We start from the raw sequence: 21,541 nt of genomic DNA, 5'->3' as shown, positions 1-21,541 counted from the left end.
AGCTCAAGCTTCATATTAGGGGACTCTGGTCAGTGGTAGTGATTTAGTGCTAATTAGAAGAATGGGTAGATACAGAACTAATTAAAGGAATACCAACTGGATTAGGTATACAAATTCCTTACAGGGTATTTTGGACATTCACTACCTCAATCTACCTTTGCAAAACAAAAAATACAAATTTCAGAGGGCATAATAAACTCTATGTAGGTAAAGTTCAGTTTTGATTCACAACACTGGGAAGGAGCCTTGGCATGTCCTTCCCAAGGATTGTTTGTCCAGTTAAAAAGGTGACCTTGGGAAGATTGTCACAGGCCCTAGATGTCATCACCCACATGGGAGAATTTGGCTCCACAAAAATTAAAAAATTTAAAAGCCTATTTTAAGGTGTAACCTGATAATTCCTGGTCTAAAATCTTGTAACTGGAACAGAAGGTCTTGGTATGATACTATACTTGGTGCAGCAGAAGCGGATTTGGGTGTTGTCAATTCTCTGGACTTTGAGAGCCTGGCCAAACGGACAGGGCAGTGTTCTGCAGGATTTGTCTCAGGCATAAGTAGTCAATGCTCAATAGTTGCCCATGACATTTCTGTCCCACCAAAATACCATTAATTGTGAAAAAGAACCATTCTATAATAGCCAATTTTGGTACCTATTTTGGAATAGGTACCAATGTTACTATATTTCTCATTTAAACCCTTACAAAATATGTATATGTTAATTTAGAAAGAAAATGTACAACACCTGTTAACCACAGGGACAGATTTACATGGAGGAAATTGTTTTCCCCATGTATACTAGCAGACCATTGGTTAGGTATGAATAATCAGGGAAATTGTGCTAATTTTTTTGTATAGGAACCATATATCATTACTATGTATACTTACCCTATGTGTTATGCCAATTTCATGTTATTCCTTTTATACCCCATCAATATTTTGCTTTGCCCCACAAAATTGGAACCCTATTGGCCCTGATAACGTTACTTACCAACTATCTGTATGTATAGCCTTTTATTTTGGATTGATAGTGGATGATAGAGTAGGCAAATAGAACCATGAATGTTAATGCATTCTTCTAATCTATATAACTTAACTTTTTATCCTGTCACAAATTTTTCTATGCTATACAAAGTCCCTCCCAAGCAAGTTTGTATAGTAAATAATAATCAAAGTGATTTAAAGTATCTTGATCAAGTTTCTCCTTTTTTCTGGGTGTTGGCAACATTTTAAAGTTTTCCACTGGCAGTGTGATGTTTTTTACTCTCCCCTGAACAAATGGATAATGCTGCCTTTCCAAAGTCTCTAACCCTGTCACTTCCTAGTGTTTATGCTTCATTATGGCCCCTTTTAAATATATTGCAAAATGCTTCCCAGGTAGCTACCTTGCTTCAGCACAATAAAGATAACAAATCAATACAAAGTAAGAACTCACATAGTTGATAAAAAAATTGAAGGTATCTCACCCTTAGTTACTAGTGACACTATCATCATTTGTATGATTTCATTTTAAAATCACCTACTGCACTAAAATATTTTTACACTTGTTTAATCCTTTATTGTTGCTGAAATTGTTATTGTGCTATTTTGTTGTATTGTCTTCCTGTATACCAAAATAAAAAAATGTAAGTTTACCCCCAAGTTATGGATGGATTATGTGACAGACATGTCAGATCTTAAGGCTGAATGAAGAGTTACTTTCCTATGCCCTTGTCAATACCATGAACTCAGTGACCTAAGTCTGAATGTACAGATTTTCCTACAGGCTTGGCTTGCTTACAGGAAAACAAGATAGGGAGCAAGGACAGATGTGTGTTCCTCTGGGTTCCTAGCCAGTTCCAAGAAAAATGGACAATCTACCTAGTCACACGTGGATTCTTTGTTCAGAATAATTTTAAGAGACCACTGGAGGGAGAGACTTTGAAATCTCACCTGCACAGATGAGGCAATATGCAGGACCTCCCAAGGAGAACCCTGAAAAGCTGCCCTGGGATTCCCCAGTTGTGAAGTTTTAGGAGCTGGCATTTTCCCCCAATTTGATGTTTTCTGCTTAACTTTTTCTTTCTCTTTGATTGTAAATAAATTTCTGGCTGTTCTATCTCTGTGTGGAGAGTGCTTGTTGCTCACAGATTTGGCCCTGCTGAATTCTGCAGCTGCACTTTAAAGTAGCTCTTTAATGCTACACACATGCAGCCAGGTTCACTTTTTGTTTTACGTTTGAAGTGATTACCATCACCTTTGTGGATCAGGAGCCTGTACTGTAAAAGTAACGTTTGTCACAAGTCTAACCTCAAGTCACCAAGCATGGCTTTCTGATTAGGGCATCATCCAGTCCCTGTCATTGCAGCAGTTGTCTCAGAAGCAGCCATGTCTATGATTTTTTGGAACCCACTAGGGACATATGTCATCAGGTTCTGTCCCAGGAAATGCATATCTTTACATATAGACATGTATATCTTTGTTACTTTTGGGGGATACTCAGGAAAATAAATTTGCTTCTTTTTTTAAATTGTCTAAAATACAATTTCTTAGCCTCACTTTCCCTTTAATCTATTTGTTCTATATCTTTGTCAAACCAGTGATTAAGAATGCTATACTACTATAGTTTTCATGATCAACTGGTGCACCGTGCTGATCTGGAGCCAGGAGCCAGGTGCTTCTCCTGGTCTCCCAGGGTGCAGGGCCCAAGTACTTGGGCCATCCTCCACTGCCCTCCCAGGCCACAGCAGAGAGCTGGACTGGAAGAGGGGCAACTGGGACAGAATCCGGCGCCCCGACCGGGACTAGAACCTGGTGTGCCGGCGCCGCTAGGCGGAGGATTAGCCTATTGAGCCATAGCACCGGCCCCTGTCAAATTTCAGTTGCATTTTTGTTAGGTCTTTCATTTGATTGAATACATTTACAAAAGAAATGAATGCCTCTGAAAGCAGAAAGTTAAACTTTCATAAAGGCTGACATCTTGGATTCCAGTTTCACTATCATCATGTCCATAAACATTGTTACATCAGCTGTGTGACTTTCTAAGGACCACATTGGAATAGTGAAACTTACACAATGTGAGGTCCTTCACTCCATGAGGGAAACACGTCATTATATATTTTGATAAAATGATCATTTTTTTTCAGTGTTAAATATCAATTGCAACTGAATTTAATCTTCTTAAAAACAACTATAAATAAATAAAACTGATATTTCTTAAGTTTTTGCTTAAAAATCATTCTGGCTTTGTTATGGGAAGTGAGTCCAGTCAGGGCAGCCCCAGTGGGTGAGGAGAAAGTGGCTGCAGGGATTGAAACCTGTTGGTACGTCAGGCTGAGACAGAGCAGCCTTGAGTCCTGTGTGACTGTCATTTCTCATTGAAACTTCAAGCCAGGGACTCTTTTGAGTTGGCCAGAGTGGGAAAATTCTATAAATCTGAACAAGATTTAGGAAGCTGTTAAATAAGTATCACTGGGCTCCAGAAATCCTAATGATCAAGTTTCATTGCAGCAGTGCTATTGAAATCAGCTTTGTCAGATGTATCTTTGCATAACTACTAGGACAAAAAATTATGTATCAGTCACAGAGTACCATTAAGCAGTTGAATTTGACCACAGACCATCTCTGGGAGCAATCATGACAGCTTCTTGAGGCACTATGACACACGCACTCCAGAGTCCTCATAAACAGCTGTCTCTTCCTGTACCCTGTACCCTTTCTAGCAGGCAACACATGAAGAGATGAAGCTATTCACCTTTGTAGGCTGTTAGGCTTTGGTCCAAATAAAAGAATAGCCACTTAGGATGCCTTAGCCCACTCCTATCTAGATGAACGATGACTATGATACCGCTTGTGTATATGTAAATCTTGTTTTCCACCTCTAGAGGAGGAGTTTGTAACAGTGACTTTGAGCCATCACCAATCCAAAATTTGATAACACTATTGATAAGAATCTCAGGTCTCTAAATCAGCTTAAATATTCACCAGTTCCTTTTTGGAACAGCAAAAGGAAACAGAATGCTTCTTTGCATCAACTCTCAGTTTGGTCTGTGACTTTACAAGCTTTGTTTGTTTCACTGTTACTTAGCCCTCTGCCATATCCCCAGCTAGTCTTGTTTGGGAGTGACTGTATATTTGAGCCATTCCTAAGGATTTAAGATTTTCTAAAACAAAAGAATCTAAAAACCTTGGCTATGACAAATCAAGAAACCTCATGAGTTCATCATGGCTGCACTTGGGGAGTGAGTGGTCAGGAAGTAAGGAGAGGCAGATTATCTAATAACTAATCCCTATGATTAGCTTCTCATTAGAGCTGTGAAGGTCATGTGTGTTTCCTACAATCCAACATTAGGGGCTAGCATTTTGGCTCAATGGGTTAGGCTGTTGTTCCTTCTTTGATGGCCTGTTCTTTCCGCTGGGATTTCACTCACAGAGATCTTTCATTTAGTCATTTTTTTGCCACAGTGTTTTGGCTTCCCATGCCTGAAATACTCTTATGGGGTTTTTGGCCAGAACTTAATACTTTAAGGGCTGATTCTGAGGCCAGAGTGCTGTTTAGGGCATTTGCCATTCTATGAGTCTGCTGTGTATCCTGATCCCCATGTTGGGTCATACTCTCCTTTTCAATTCTATCAGTTATTATTAGCAGACACTGGTCTTATTTATGTGATCCCTTTGAAGCTTAATCCTATCATCATCATCAATTATGAACTTAAACTTATCACTTTAACTAGTAAGATGGCATTGGTACTTGACAACTTAATGGGATTTGGAGTCCATGGCACATTTCTAGCTCTACCATTGGGGTAAGAACGATTGAATATGTGCCGAACTGTACATCTCCTCCCTCTCTTATTTCCACTATTATTTTACCAGGGATCAATTTTCAATTATATTTATTTATTTTTGACAGGTAGAGTTAGACAGTGAGATAAAGAGAGAGAGACAGAGAGAAAGGTCTTCCTTCCGTTGCTTCACCCCCACAAATGGCCAGTATGGCTGCTGTGTTGCGCTGATCTGAAGCCAGGAGCCAGGTGCTTCCTCCTGGTCTCCCATGCGGGTGCAGGCCTGAAGCACTTGGGCCATCCTCCACTGCCTTCCCGGGCCACAGCAGAGAGTTGGACTAGAAGAGGAGCAACCAGGACAGAATCCACGCCCCAACTGGGACTAGAATCCGGGATGCCGGCGCCACAGGTGGAGGATTAGCCAAGTGAGCCACAGTGCTGGCTCAATTATATTTAAACACCTAATAATAATTGTGTTTTTTTCTAAACTTTTTTTAAACTTTTATTTAATAAATATAAATTTCCAAAGTACAGTGTATGGATGGATTATAGCAGCTTTTCCCCCTCATAACCTCCCTCCCACCCCCAACCATCCCATCTCTCACTCCCACTCCCTCTCCCATCCCATTCACATCAAGATTAATTTTAAATTATCTTTATATACAGAAGATCAATTTAGTATATACTAAGTAAAGATTTCAATATTTTTTACCCACACAGAAACACAAAGTATTAAGTACTGTTTGAGTACTAGTTATGTTGTTAATTCACATAGTACAACACATTAAGCACAGAGATCCTACATGGGGAGTAAGTGCACAGTGATTCCTGTTGTGGATTTAACAATTGACACTCTCTTTTATGACATCAGTAATCACCTGAGGCTCTTGTTGTGAGCTGCCAAGGCTATGGAAGCCTCTTGAGTTCTCAAACTCCGATCTTATTTAGACAAGGCCATGGTCAAAGTGGAAGTTCTCTCCTCCCCTTCAGAGAAAGTTACCTCCTTCTTTGATGGCCCATACTTTCCACTGGGATCTCACTCACAGAGATCGTTCATTTAGGTCATTTTTTTTGCCACAGTGTTTTGGCTTTACAGCCTGAAATATTCTCATGGACTTTTTAGCTGGATCCAAATGCCTTAAGGGCTGATTCTGAGGCCAGAGTGCTGTTTAGAACATCTGCCACTCTATGAGTCTGCTGTGTATCCTGATCCCCATGTAGGATCATTCTCTCCTTTTAAATTCTGTCAGTTATTATTAGCAGACACTAGTCTTGTTTATGTGGTCCCTTTGGCTCTTAATCCTATCATTATGATCAATTATGAACTGAAACTGGTCACTTTGACTAGTGTGATGGCATTGGTAGTTGATGGAATTGAATTGGAATCCCCTAGTACATTTCTAACTCTACCATTAGGAGTAAGTCCGATTGAGCATGTGCTGAACAGTACCTCTCCTCCCTCTCTTATTCCCACTCTTATATTTAACAGGGATAACTTTTCAGTTAAATTTAAACACCTAAGAATAATTGTGTGTTAATTAAAGAGTTCAACCAATGGTATTGAGTAGAACAAAAAATACTGAAAGGAATAAAATAGTAAGTTGTTCCTTGACAGGACAAAGGGCTAATCATGTCATTGTTTCTCATAGTGTCAGTTTCACTTTAACAGGTTTCCTTTTAGGTGCACAGTTAGCTGTCACCAATCAGGGAGAACATATGATATTTGTCCCTTTAGGACTGGCTTATTTCACTCAGCATGTTTTCCAGGTTCCTCCATTTTGTTGCAAAAGACCAGATTTCATTTTTTTTTTTACTGCTGTATGGTATTCTGTAGTGCACATATCCCATAATTTCTTTATCCAGTCTTCTGTTGATGGGCATTTAGGTTGACTCCATGTCTTAGCTATTGTGAATTGAGCTGCAATAAACATGGAGGTGCAGATAGCTCTTTTATTTGCCAATTTAATTTCCTTTGGGTAAATTCTGAGGAGTGGGATGGCTGGGTCGTGTGGTAGGGCTATATTCGGGTTTCTGAGGTATCTCCAAACTGTCTTCCATAGTGGCTTTACCAGTTTGCATTCCCACCAACTGGGAGTTAGTGTCTTTTTTTTTCCCATAACCTCACCTGCATCTGCTGTTTGTTGATTTCTGTATGTAAGCTAGTCTAACCGGGGTGAGGTGAAACCTCATTGTGGTTTTGTTTTGCATTTCCCTGATGGCTAGTGATCCTTAACATTTTTTCATGTGTCTTTTGGCCGTTTGGATTTTCTCTTTTGAAAATTGTCTAGTGGGGTTGGCGCTGTGGCGCAGCGGGTTTACACCCTGGCTTGCAGCGCTGGCATCCCATGTGGGTACCAGTTCTAGACTCAGCTGCTCCACTTTCTATCCAGCTTTCTGCGGTGTCCTGGGAAAGTAGTGGAAGATGGCCCATGTCCTTGGGCTCCTGCACCTACGTGGGAGACCCGGAAGAAGCTCATGGCTCCTGGCTTCAGATTGGTGCAGCACTGGCCATTGCTGCCATTTGGGAGTGAACCATCGGATGGAAGACCTCTCTCTTTCTCTCTGCCTCTCCTCTGTGTAACTCTGCCTTTCAAATAAATAAATAAATCTTAAAAAAAGAAAAACAAAAATTGTCTCTTAAGTCCTTGACCCATCTCTTAAGTGGGTTGTTTGTTTTGTTGTTGTGCAGTTTCTTGATCTCTTTGTAGATTTCTGGTTATTAATCCTTTATCAGTGGCATACTTTGCAAATATTATCTCTCATTCTGTCGGTTGCCTCTTTACTTTTATGGCTGATTCTTTTGTAGTACAGAAACTTCTCAATTTAATGCAGTCCCAGTTGTTTGATTTTCTATACCTCTGGGATATTTTCAAAGAAGTTTTTATCTGGGTCTATATTTTGGAGGGTTTTTCCTATGTTCTCTAATAATTTGATGGTGTCAATTCATAGATCTAGATCTTTAATCCATGTTGAGTGGATTTTTGTTTAAGGTGTACAGTAGGCATCTTGCTTCATACTTCTGCATGGGAAATCCAGTTTTCCCATCCCATTTGTGGAATAGGCTTTCCTTGCTCCAGGAATTGGTTTTAGCTCCTTGATCAAATATAAGGTGGTTGTAGATGTTTGGATTGATTTCTGTTCTTCCTATTCTATTCCATTGGCCTATTCATCTGTTTCTGTACCAGTGCCATGCTGTTTTGATTATAACTGCACTGTAGTATGTCTTGAGATCTCATATTGTGATGCTTCCATCTCTGTTTTTGTTGTCCAAGATTGCTTTAGCTATTCAAGGTATCCGGTGTCTCCATATGAATTTCAGCATCATTTTTTCCAGATCTGAGAAGAATGTCTTTGGTATTTTGATTGGCATTGCATTTAATCTGTAAATTGCTTTTGGAAGAATGGACATTTGGATGATATTGATTCTTCCAATCCATGAGCATGGAAGATTTTTCCATTTTTTGGTATCCTCTTCTATTTCTTTAAGATTTTGTAATTCTCATCATAGAGATCTTTGATGTCCTTGGTTAAGTTTATTCCAAGGTATTTGATTGTTTTTGTAGCTATTGTGAATGGGATTGATCTTAGAAGTTCTTTCTCAGCTGTCACATTGCCTGTGTATACAAATGTTGGTTTCTGTGCATTGATTTTATATCTTTCTCCCTTCCCAAACTATTTTATGAGTTTGAATATTCTCTTAGTGGAATTCTTTTGATCCACTAAATAAAGAATCTCATCATCTGCAATGAAGGATCATTTGACTTCTTTCTTCCTAATTTGTATCCCTTTGATTTTTCTTGCCTAATGGCTCTGGCTAAAACTTCCAGTACTATATTAAATAGCAGTGGTGAGAGTGGACATCCCTGTCTGGTACCAGATCTCAGTGAAATGCTTCCAACTTTTCCCCAGTCAATAGGATTCTGGCTGTAGGTTTTTCATAAATTGCCTTGATTGTGTTGACGAATGTTCCTTCTAGATTGAATTTGTTTAGAGTTTTCATCATGAAATGGCGTTGCATTTTATCAAATGCTTTCACTGCATCTATTGAGATAATCATATGGTTTTTCTTCTGCATTTTGTTAATGTGGTATATCTTATTGATTTGTGAACATTGAACTATCCCTGCAGTCCAGGGATAAATATCACTTGGTCTGGGTGGATGATTCGATTAGCCTGAATTTTATTGAGGATTTTTGCTTCTATGTTCATTAGGGAAACTGATCTGTAATTCTCTTTCTCTGCTGCATCTTTTTCAGGTTTAGGAATTAAGGTGATGCTGGCTTCATAGAAAGAATTTGGGAGGATTCCCTCTCTTTCAATTGTTTTGAATACTTTGAGAAGGATTGCAGTTACTTTTTCTTTAAATGTCTGGTAGAATTCAGCAGTGAATCCATCTGGTTCTGGCTTTTCTTTGTTGGGAGAGCCTTTATTACTGACTCAATTTCTGACTCGACTATGGATCTGTTTAGGTTTTCTATGTATTCCTGGTTCTAGTTAGGTAGGTTGTATGTGTCCAGGAATCTATCCATTTCTGCTAGATTTTCCAGTTTGTTGGCATACAACTCTTTGTAGTAATTTCTGATGATTCTTTTTTTTCTGTGGTGTCTATTGTTAAGTTCCCCTTTTCATCTCTAATTTTATTGATTTGGGGCGTCTCTCTCCTTTTTTTGTTAGTTGGGTCAATGGTGTGTCAATTTTGTTTATGTTTTCAAAAAGAAAACAGCTCTTCATTTTGCTGACCTTTTGTAATGTTTTATTTGGGATTCAATTTTGTTGATTTCTTCTTTAATTTTAATTATTCTATTCTCCTACTAGTTTTGCTTTTGGTTTGCTGTGGTTTTTCTCGATCCTTCAGAGGCACTGAAAGCTCATTTATTTGGCGCCTTTCCAATTTCTGATGTAGGCACCTATTGCTTTAAGCTTGCCTCTTAACATTGCTTTTGCTGTATCCCATAAGTTTTCATATGTTGTGCTGTGATCTTCATTTGCTTTCAGAAAGCATTTGATTTCTTCTATGACCCAATGTTCATTCAGGAGCATGTTGTTCAGTTTCCATATGTTTGCATATGATCTGAAGATTCCTGAGTTTTTGTATGAAAATCTGGTAAGCAAGATGGTAAGCAATCTTTTTTATTTTGTTTCCTGTTGGCATGGAATATCTTTTTCCAACCTTTCATTTTAAGTCTGCATGCACCTTTGTTGGAAAGATGTGTTTTTTGTAAGCAGCAAATAGATGGGTTTGGTTTTTTAATCCGTTCAGCCAGTCAGGGCCTTTTAACTGGAGAGTTGAGGCCATTTGCATTCATTGTGACTATTGATATGTTGTGACTTTTCCCTGCCATTTTCCAATGATATTTCTAATTTATGCTTTGAACTTCCTCTGATCTTTTACTGAGAGATTTTCTTTCTTTACCTTCTTTTGTATTGATGACTGTGTTTTTGTGTTTCTCTGTGTAACACATCTTTAAGCACCTTTGCAGGGCTGGATGAGTGGTGACAAATTCTTTCAATTTCTGTTTGCTATGAAAGGTCTTTATTTCACCTTCATTCACAAATGAGAGCTTTGCAGGATATAATATTCTGGGGTGGGAGTTTTTTTCTCTTAGTACTTGGGCTATATATCACCATTCTATCCTACCCCGTAGGGTTTCTGATGAGAAGTCTGCTGTGAGTCTAATTGGAGATCCTCTGGAAGTAATCTGGCGTTTCTCTCTTGCACATTTTAGAATCTTTTCTTTATGTTTCATTGTCATGAGTTTGATTACAACGTGTCGTGGTGAGGATCTTTTCTGGTCATGTCTATTGGGAGATCTGTGTGCTTCCTGTACTTGGATGTCTCTTTCTTTCTCCAAACCTGGGAAGTTTTCTGCTAGTATCACACTAAAAAGGCCTTCTAATCCTTCTCTCCATGCCTTCAGGAACTCCTAGAACCCAAATGTTCGGTTTTTAATAGTATCCTGTAGATTCTCAACAATATTTTTTAGATTTCTAATTTCCTCTTCTTGTCTTTGGTTTGACTGTATACTTTGCTCTGTCTTCTAAGTCCAGTATTCTCTCTTCTGCCCCACTGATTCCATTTTTAAGGCTCTTAATTGCATTTTTATTTGTTTTCTTGAATTCTTCATTTCATTTTGATTTCTCTTCAATATCTCAATTTCATGTTCTATTGAATTCTTCTTTTCATTTTTATTCCTTCTTAGGATTTCATTTTCATGAGAGAGATTTTCTTTCATGTCCTGCAGGGATTTCAGTAGTTCGTGTGTTTGCTTTTGATTACTTCTATGTATTCCTATCATCATTTTTTTGAATTCCATTTCTTGCATCTCATCATCTTCATAATCTTGTATTGAAGTTTCTTGTTCTTTTTGAAGCGTCATGTCGTCTTTCATATTCTTGTTTCTTGGGTTGTTGCATTTGTTGTTTGGCATTTGTGGAGATTCTTGTTGGTTTCTTCTTTTTTTCCCATTGTGGTGGATTTATCATTGTACTATGACTCTATAGATAAGTGGACTGTCTGCTCTCCGTGAATCTCTAGGAGCTTGTGGAGAGTGTGACCAGAGAGCTCTCTTCAATTCTTCAGCGTTAAGGGTGTGTCTAAGGTGATACACCCTGGTTAGGCATAGTAAATCTTCTCTTTCTTTTTGTTTAGTCAGAGGGGAAGTAATTCTGCTCAGCTGAGCTCTTTTCGATGGCGATCAGTGCCTGAGTTTTAGCCTCAGTGGTCTAATATTAATCTGCTGTGTCCCAAGGACCACACAAAAGATCTGTGCAGTCCTCAGTGTATGTTCAGATTCCCCAGCAATGTCTTTCACCGAGTAACCAGGACCGCCCAAGCTTGTAGCATCTCCCTCCTAGACTACTAAAAGTCTCGGCCATACCATGAGTTCTCCCACCTACCCTCAGTTTTTTTTTCCATAGTCCCGGTTCAGAAGCTTCACACAATCACAAGTTTCTAGCCATCTGTCATTTCTCCCCACCACAGTCAGGAGTCTCCACTCAGCTGATTGCCAGGAGCAGACACGAGCTGGTGCAGCTGTTACATATGTCTAAAATGGTGCCTGCTCTGTTGGCTTGTACACATTTATAAGGTGATTGGAGAGAGAGAGACGCGCCCATACTATCACTTTTATTTTTTTCTCTCCTCTAGTTAGGCTGGTATACTTTACCCCACAGGGCTTCAAGCCTCATTTCCTCTAGGCTCCTTCTGCTGCTTTTTCACCAGTGTCTCAGGCTACTGCGGTCTCCTCTCACCTCTCTTTCCAGTGCTGGTGCAGAGGCTCTCGGCTTTTGGAGTCCTGAGCTGTAGGTGCCCACACCCTCCATGTAGGTCCACCGTGTCTCTCTAATTTCAGAAGAGTTTCCTCTTCTGGTTTTTTTCCCTAACTCTTCACTGAGACTACACTATCTCCATTTTTATAAACTATCTTCTTTTGGACTAGATCCATTAGCTCCCTCCCTATTCTGCCATCTTGGAACCACCCCTCCCACTTTCCTCTTAAGATTGAAAGAACATATCTTACATCTCCCAGATAGTAGGTGGTGATAGGCTACCCTCATCCTTCTTTGATGGCCCTTTCTCTCCATTGAGGTCTCACAGGGATCCTCCACGTAGGATTTTTTTTTTGCCACAAAGTCTTGGCTTTCCATGCCTGAAATGGGAGCTTCCATCTTGGAATGGAAGTCTCACTCTCTGCAGCAGGAAGTGGAGCATATGCCATATTTAATGTTCCACATCCCTGATGCTAACACATTACTAGGCAAATAAACCAGTTCTCCAGATCAAAATTTACAATTAAGAGCATGCTTGATTTGAAAATCAAAGACCCCAAGGCAAAGCAGAATTTTCAATATCCTTGGAACCAGTCCATAAAATAAAGACTTTCTAAATTCTCAATCTTAGATAATTGTCTTTAAAACACATTACAAACAACTTAGAAACTTGAAACTAGCATCCTATGAAAATCCTTCTCATCTCTCTCCCCAAGTTCCATTAGCACTAACAGCATGTTTTCAAAACAAGAAACAGAAAAAGAAATCAATCCATGCTTCTTCCAAACGTTACCAGTGCCAAGACTCAAAGACAAACCATCTAAGTTAATCACTGTTTGCCCATTTTGGATGAAAATGCTAGCCAAAATGGCTGTGGTTTCTTGGGAAGAGCAAGGCTAGTTGGAGCTGCAAGCCATGCAGTGGCTGCCACTGTGCTGAGCACATGAGCAAGGTTCTCTCCCCACCCCAGTAGAATTTCATATATGAGAGAAGCCAGTGTGCATCCAGGGCAGGCCAGTGAAGCACGCAGAGCAGGTAGAACATGTCCAGCAGACCTGAGATGATCAGTTACATTGGTGGGAAGGATGAGAGGCTTCTAACCCCAACTCAGCTATTTCAGTTCCCTCCCATCCCCCAGGGTTGCACCCAGCATGACGCCTAGGCCATGAGCTACTGGAGCAAGGCAGGGGGCGAGAAAGCACAGCCAGCAAGGTCAGAGACGTGCACACTCACTGATCCAGGTTCAGTGCCCATGCAAGAGTTGAAAACTGCCCCTTACTCCAGCCTAGGAAGGATGTGCAAGGTAGTTTCTTTACCTGATTTAACGGGAAACCACTAACACAGAAGGTGGAGGAAGAGGAGTGCAAGAAGATGAATAGGGTTAGAAACCATGGGAAGCCAGCTCTTATGTTGCTGTTTTTTTTCCTTTTAAACAAATCAATATTAAAAATTTTGGGGAGTCCCTCCATTATAGAGGGTCCCATCTGGGTTGGCATTATGATACAGTCCTGTTTATTAATAATTTCCAGTATTAATAAGCCTGTGGGCTCTTGCCATGTATTCAAAGAAGAATTGTTAATGCTGGCTCAACTGGCCAACAACATGGTAAGTTTTTGAGGATTTTATTCAGTGAGAGAAATGTGCAGGAGAGTGAGGGCTTTGTTTAAAGGAGGAAGGAAAGTTTATTAGCTAAGTTTGGTCCATACCAAGCAGAGAGCAGGCCAGGAGACACGTGGAGCAAGCATTAAGGCAGGAAAGCAGGGAGCAGGTGGCCTGGAGGCTATGTGCCCCAAAGGCATGGGGCAACAGGGGCAACAAGTGCAGAAGGGCAAAAGGGCTCTACCAGACATTTTAAAAAGAACTAATTTAAATTCTTCACAAGCTATTCAAACAATGGAAAACGAGGATATCTTCACAAATTCCTTTTATGAAGCGTGCATCACCATAATTCCTTAGCCAGAAAAAGATACAACAGAGAAAGAGAACTATAGACCAATATCCCTGATTAACACAGATGCAAAAATTCTCAACAAAATATTAGCCAATTGAATCCAACAACACATCATAGATCAGTCACCGGGACCAAGTGAGATTTATTCTTGTATGCAGGGATGGTTCAACATGCAAAAATTAATGATTGTGATTAATCACATTAACAAGCAAAAGACCAAAGACATGTGATCTTCTCAATAGATGCAGATAAAGCATTTGACAAAATTCAACATCTTTTTATGATGAAAATGTTAAGCAAATTGGGTATAGAAGGAATATTCCTCAACATAATTGTGGGGAGCAACCGGACTAGACTAAGTTACTGGAATTAAGACTTATTCTATGCATCTGCTCTCCTACAATATGGCGCTGGGAGAGGAGAAAACAGCTTCTACCCAGCTGCCTCCAGTTCAACCAATAAACTGTAGGACTTGCTCCTGATTGGAGGAGAGCGGCGTGCTCGGCGTGTGGGCAGCCGAGTTAGGATTGGCGGAGGAGGACTATAAAGGAGGAGAGAGACGGCATGCACCAGGAACATCTAAGGGGAACATCTGAAGGAACACCTGTACAGCCCCCGAGAGAGCCGGCCGGCGGTGTGCTGCTCCCCCGCGGAAGTGGGGAATGTGGCGGGGGAACCGCCCTTCCACGGAGGTGGAAGGGACGGTAGCCAACCCGGGAAGGACCAGCAGCCAACCCAGGAAGGACCAGCAGCCAACCCGGGAAGAACCAGCAGCAAACCCGGGGAGGGCCGAGCAGACGAAAGAACAGCGCAGGGTCCTGTGTCGTTCCTCCACGAAGAGGGGGAGCGACAATAATCAAAGCAATTTATTAAAAAAACCCAAAGCCAGCATGCTACTGAATGGGAAAAAATTGGAGGCTTTCACATTAAGATCTGGAACCAGATAAGGATCCCCACTCTCACCATTGCTAGTTGATGTAGTCCTGGATGATTTAGCCAGAACCAGCAAGTAAGAAAAAGAAATCAAAGGGATACAAATAGGGAAGAAAGCAGTCAAACTATCCCTATTTGCTGATGACATGATTCTATACACATGGAGCCCAAAAAAGTCCATGAAAATACTATTGGAACTCATAAAAGACCTTGGTAAAGTAACAGGAAATGAAACACAAAAATCAGCTTTTGTGTACATACACAACAACATAAATGAGAACTTCTAAGATCAATCCCATTCTCAATAGCTACAAAAATTTTATATACCTAGAAGTAAATTTAACCCTGAACATCAAAAATATCTATGATGAAAATTTCACTTATTCATCTTCTGTATATAAAGATAATTGAAAATGAATCTTGATGTGAATGGAATGGGAGAGGGAGCAGGAGATGGGAGGGGTGTGAGTGGGAGGGAAATTATGGGGGGGGAGCCATTGTAATCCATTAACTGTACTTTGGAAATTTATGTTTACTAAATAAAAAAATAAAAAAATTCAAAACATTAAATAAAGGAATAGAAGAAGAAATAAAAATTGGAAAATCTTACATGTTCATGGATTGGAAGAATCAACATCTTCAAAATGTCCATACTACCAAAAGCAATTTATAGATTCAATGTGATATCAATCAAAATACCAACAATATTCTTCTTATGTCTACAAACAATCATGCTAAAATTCATATAGATGCACAAGAGACCACAGATAGCTAAGCAATCTTTTTTTTAACTTTTATTTAATGAATATAAATTTCCAAAGTACGGCTTATGGATTACAATGGTTTCCCCCCCATAACGTCCCTCCCACCCGCAACCCTCCCCTTTCCCACTCCCTCTCCCCTTCCATTCACATGAGGATTCATTTTCAATTCTCTTTATATACAGAAGATCAGTTTAGCATACATTAAGTAAAGATTTCAACAGTTTGCTCCCACACAGAAACATAAAGTGAAAAATAATAGATGATTTTTTAAATGATGATGAAATCAGATCAGACCTATTGTCATGTTTAATACCAGTGAGAGTCAAGTTGGGAATTGATAATTTCTTCTTTTTTTTTAACAGAAGATCAGTGTAGTATACATTAAGTAAAGATTTCAACAGTTTGCACCCCCATAGAAACACAAAGTGAAATATACTGTTTGAGTACTCATTATAGCATTAAGCCTCAATGTACAGCACATTAAGGACAGAGATCCTACATGAGGAGTAAGTGCACAGTGACTCCTGTTGTTGACTTTACAAATTGACACTCCTGTTTATGGCATCAGTAATCTCCCTATGCACCAGTCATGAGTTTCCAAGGCTATGGAAGCCCCTTGAGTTCTCCGACTCTTATCTTGTTTAGACAAGGTCTTAGTCAAAGTGGAGGTTCTCTCCTCCCTTCAGAGAAAGGTACCTCCTTCTTTGAAGACCTGTTCTTTCCACTGGGCTAAGTAATCTTAAACAACAAAAACAAACCTGGGGGCATCACAATACCAGACCTCAAGACATACTATAGGGCAGTTATAATCAAAACAGCCTGGTGGCTGGCACAAAAACAGACATGTGAGCAATAGAGCAAAATAGAAATTCCAGAAATAAATCTATGAATCTACAACCAACTTTTCTTTGACAAAGGAGCAAAAATCAACTCTTGGAGCCAAGACAGTCTCTTCAACAAATTGTGCTGGGAAAATTGAATCTCCATGTGCAGAAGTATAAAACAAGCCCCTCCCTTACCCCTTGCACAAAAATACACTCAAAATGGAAAAAAGACCTAAATCTATGATGTCATACCTTCAAATTTTCAGAGAACATAGTCAAAACCCTACAAGACGTTGGCATAGGGACTTATTGGAAAAGACCCCAGAAGCACAGGCAATCAAAGCCAAAATTGATAAATGGGATTACATCAGACTGAAAAGCTTCTGCACTACCAAAAACACTAGAAAAGTGAAGAGGCAACCAAAAGAATGGGAGAAGATATTTGCAAACAATGTGACTGACAAAGGAGTAACTTCCAGGATCTGTAAAGAACTCAAGAAACTAAACAACACCAAAACAATCCATTTAAAGAAAGGGCAACGGAACTAAACAGACATTTTTTTATGAGAGGAAATTCAAATGGCCAGTAGACACAGGAAATACTGCTCAGGATCGCTAGCCATCATGGAACTGCAAATAAAAACCACAATGAGGTTTTTTCTCATCCCTATTAGAATGGTTCACATACATAAAACAAAGAACAACAAATGCTGGCAATGATGTGGGGAGCTGGGCCCCTTAATCCACTGTTGATGGAAATGGAAACTGGTACAGACACTTGGAAGACAGTATAGAGATATCTCAGAAAGCTGAATCTAGACCTATTATATGGCCCAGCCATCCCACTCATGGGAATTTATCCAAAGGAAATGAAATCAGCATATGAATGAATTATATGTACCCCCATATTCATTTCAGCTCAATTTATAATAACTAAGATATGAAATCAACCCAGATGTCCATCAACTGAAGACTGGTTAAAGAAATTATGGTATATATACACTATGGAATGCTACACAGCAGTAGAAAAATGAAATCTTGTCATTTGCAACAAGATGGAAGCAATTGGAAACCTTTATACTTAGTGAAATAAGCCAGTCACAAAAGGACATATACCATATGGTCTCTCTGTTCTATGGTAACTAATAGTGTACTCAAAATGTAATCTCCGGGAGCAAAACTGACACTTTGAGATGTGATGATTTTGAACAGCCCTTGCCTGACCTGTTGAAGAACAATGTTTTTCTTTTTTTTTTTTCCTTCTTTTTTTCTTCATACTAATCTGTGAACTTTCTACCTGGTGTAGGGTTAATTTTATGAGTATAACAATTAACTGAAAATTGATCTCTGTAAAAAATAAGAATGAGAAAGGAAGAGGGAGGAGTAAGAAAAATGGGATTATGGGTGGGAGGGATGTGGGGGGAGGGAAGAGGCATCATGTTCCCAAATCTGTATATGTTAAAAAAAAATTAAAAAGGTGAGATTCTTAGAAAAGTTCACCGTATAACCCCCCCCCCCCCAAAAAAAGAGCGTTTCTATGGTTTGGTTTGAATCTGCTTTGTTATTTTACCAGGAGGTTCTCTGTTGGCACTTTTTTTCATGATGCTGACCACCTCTCTCTCTCTTTATGTAGTACTACATCCTTTAGTATCATGTGTAAGGTTTAGCAGGTGTTGAGAAATTCTTTCAATTTTTGATTGTCTTAGAAGATATTTATTTCACCTTCATTTATGAATGAGAGTTTTGCTGCATAAAATACGCTAGACTGTTCCAGTATTTTTTTCCTTCTAGACCTTTAGCTCTATCTCTCCATTCTCTTCTGGCCAGTGGGGGTTTTTAGTGAGAATTATTCTTTCAATCTGATAGGAGTTCCTTTAGATGTGAGCTTTTGTTTCTTTAAGAAAATATTATAGTCTCTTAATGTTTTATTTTTGAACATTTGACTACAATGGTGAGGAACTTTTCTGATCATGCATATATAAGGTTCTATTTGCTTCTAATATTTTGATGTCCATATATTTCTCCAAAGTGGGGGAAATCTCTGGTATCATTTCATTGCATTGGTTTCATAGATAATTTTTTTTCTATTCCTTTTTGCCTTCCTAGGACTTGTATAGTTGGTCATTTGATGGTATCCCATAGATCACTAATCCAATTTTAATTCTAATTTTTCTTCTTTTGTAGGTCTTATTGAAATAGTTCAACAGCCCTGAAGTTCTATATCAGATGTCATTTTTTCCTGATTCATTTATTCTGTTTTAAGGTTTTCTGATTTATTTTAACTTACTGTATGCTTCACTTCTAATATTTCTGTGTGGTTATTTTTCAATTCTTCTATCTCTGTTGAATTTCTTATCCTTATAATGTGTAGGTTTCCTAGCTTAAATTAACTGCTTATCTTTTTAAAGTTTTACTTGTTTATTTGGAGGGGAGAGAGAGAGAGAGAGAGAGAGAGATTCTAACTGGTGGTTCACTCCCCAAATGGCTTCAATGGCCAGAGCTGTGCTTATCCAAAGCCAGGAACCAGGAGCTTCTTCAGGGTCTACTGCATGGATTTGAGTTCCCAAGCACTTGGGCCATCCTTTGCTGATTTCTTAGTAGCATTAGCAGGGAGCTGGATTGGAGGTAGAGTAGCCAGGACTTGAATTGGTGACTATTTGGGATGCTGGTGCCAAAGATGGATGCTTTACCCACAACAATATAGGCCAGCCCCTGTACCCTGACTTTTGCTATCATTTTTCTAAACCCTTTTCAGCCATTTTATCAATTTTATTTTCTTCACAATTCAATATTAATGCATTGTTGTGTTTCTTTCAGGGAATTGTCTTGCCTCCCAGTCTGCATTAGCATTTTTTTTTTGACAGAGTGGACAGTGAGAGAGAGAGACAGAGAGAGAAAGGTCTTCCTTTTGCTGTTGGTTCACCCTCCAATGGCCGCGGCTGGCGCGCTGCGGCCGGTGCACCACGCTGATCTGAAGGCAGGAGCCAGGTGCTTCTCCTGGTCTCCCATGCGGGTGCAGGGCCCAAGCACTTGGGCCATCCTCCACTGCACTCCCAGGCCACAGCACAGAGCTGGCCTGGAAGAGGGGCAACCGGGACAGAATCTGGTGCCCTCACCGGGACTAGAACCCGGTGTGCCGGTGCCGCAAGGCGGAGGATTAGCCTATTGATCCACAGCACCAGCAACATTTCAAAACTTCAGTAGAAACTCATGTCAAACACTGAAGAATTATGACACATTAATGCCAAATACAGGTCACAGTAGCATAGGAGGATTATGGGTTTTAAAAGTAATATTAGCAAAACTTAGTGAGGCTAGATGGTTTTATTCATCAAAGAAATTTAACTTGTGCTATGGTAATATATAAACTTCAGCAAGCGATAAATACAGTCAATATTTATATCTCTCATCAGTAACATCAACTAGTGGCTTCTAGAAGGGGGTCTATGTTCCATTATCATAATGTATGAGGTTGAGGGAAAGATCAATATCTTGATGATGCTTCCTAAAAGTTCATGTTTAGCTCAGTTTTCACTTTAGGACAGGAAGAGCATATAGTTATCTTACACATTTTCTTTCATGCTGTGAATGGGAATCATAACTTCTGTTCCTAAAGGCCATGCAATCATAGCTTTTCTGTGCCCCAAATGACTGAAATTGGACATCTCTACCTGAGTTTTTCTGTTTACTCAATATAGTTCTCTTGAGAGGCTACCTTTGTGGAGAATGTTTTTACACACTCCCCAATAGCGAGAAGTCATGTCTCACAAAAGCCATCTCATAATTGCTCCCTCTACTTTCAGTTAATATATGGTCCTTCTCATCTCATGTTAAGTGACAAAGACAAGTTTCCATCACCTGTCAGATTGCCACCAGTGACAGCTCTCTGGATCATTGAATTGTTTCCTTATTGCTGCATTTCCCCCAGCATTTGTATCCCTCTTTGTGTCTAATGGTATGATATGAAAGTACTCCTTTAAGGAAATCAAAACAGAGTCTGAAGAGAAAGATGTCTGTATGGTCTTTGCAGCAAAGCTTACTGATGCTAAGAGAAGGTCTGACTCAACTGATCACTTTCCTGGCCTGGATCAGAGTTTCTTCTGAAAATCTGTATGTACTATACGACGATGTAAGGAGTTTTGTCAATGTGGAACTTGTAGAAGAATGTCATTTAACCATGGGGAAGCAAACTGGGATGTTGTTTTAGATGAGACATTCACATGCTGCCACCAATTCTGGAAAACAGAAATGATTTCTACATATCCTAAAATGATTTCAGGAAGTGAAATGTTAGAAATAAATACTACTAGAAGATCTGCAGCAGTCAGGGAGCAGGAACTTTGGTTCCATTTTTAAATGAGACCACTGAAGCTACACATAACACAGGATGTACCACTTGGGTTATAAATTGAATCACACGTATTGTAAGCTTGGATTATCTAAATACACACACACACACAAACACATATGGAGTATTTAGGAAACCCTGCTTCCATGTACAGTGAACACATTCATTAATCAAATTAGATGAACAAATAAAATAAATGAAATGTTTCCCCAAAACAATTATGTATATTAAAATTAGCATCAGATAATTTACTTACTATGTAATATTCATGTTTACTTACAATAATGCTATTTAATATACTATATACTATTTGTGCTTTGTTAGTGTGAAGACTTAGAACAGTAAGTGAATTTGTCAACACTCCCAAAGTGATTATGCCCTTGGTGGTTACTACTCTTCACTGTTGAAACCTTGATATTGCCTTTATCAAAAAGTAGGCCTAAATTACACAAGACTCATCAACTGCTCATAACCAAGTACATATTCAGTAAACACACGAAGGATAAGAATTTGATGGAGTGGTAGTTTCATGCAACAGAAGTGAGAACAGAGAGTTTCACTAGGTTCAAATATGAACTAACATGGGTGTGGATGAATGTGAAATTTACTAAATTTCCTTGAAGAATTTTGAAAGTGTAGTTCTATTTGATTTCTGGGGGCTACAGGGTAACTGGGGAGCAGAAGATAAAGAA

At 39.3% G+C, this 21,541-nt stretch overlaps 1 long non-coding RNA gene across 2 annotated transcripts in view; it reads left to right on the top strand.

Moving 5' to 3' along the window:
- Window positions 1-21,541, top strand: part of LOC127484108 (uncharacterized) — a 74,644-nt gene that overhangs the window by 20,515 nt on the left and 32,588 nt on the right. The window contains exon 4 of one of the 2 annotated variants that reach the window (XR_007910856.2): window positions 7,151-15,357. The exons of the other annotated variant lie outside the window; for it this stretch is intronic. This is a non-coding gene — a long non-coding RNA (uncharacterized lncRNA). Of the gene's footprint in view, window positions 1-7,150; window positions 15,358-21,541 lie in introns of those variants that run through there. 2 annotated transcript variants of the gene reach the window in all.

The sequence above is a fragment of the Oryctolagus cuniculus genome, chromosome 15, assembly GCF_964237555.1.
Source record: "Oryctolagus cuniculus chromosome 15, mOryCun1.1, whole genome shotgun sequence".
Lineage (NCBI taxonomy): Eukaryota > Metazoa > Chordata > Mammalia > Lagomorpha > Leporidae > Oryctolagus > Oryctolagus cuniculus.
The sequence above is the reverse complement of the archived record's forward strand: the minus strand, read 5'-3'. Positions and strand labels throughout refer to the sequence as shown.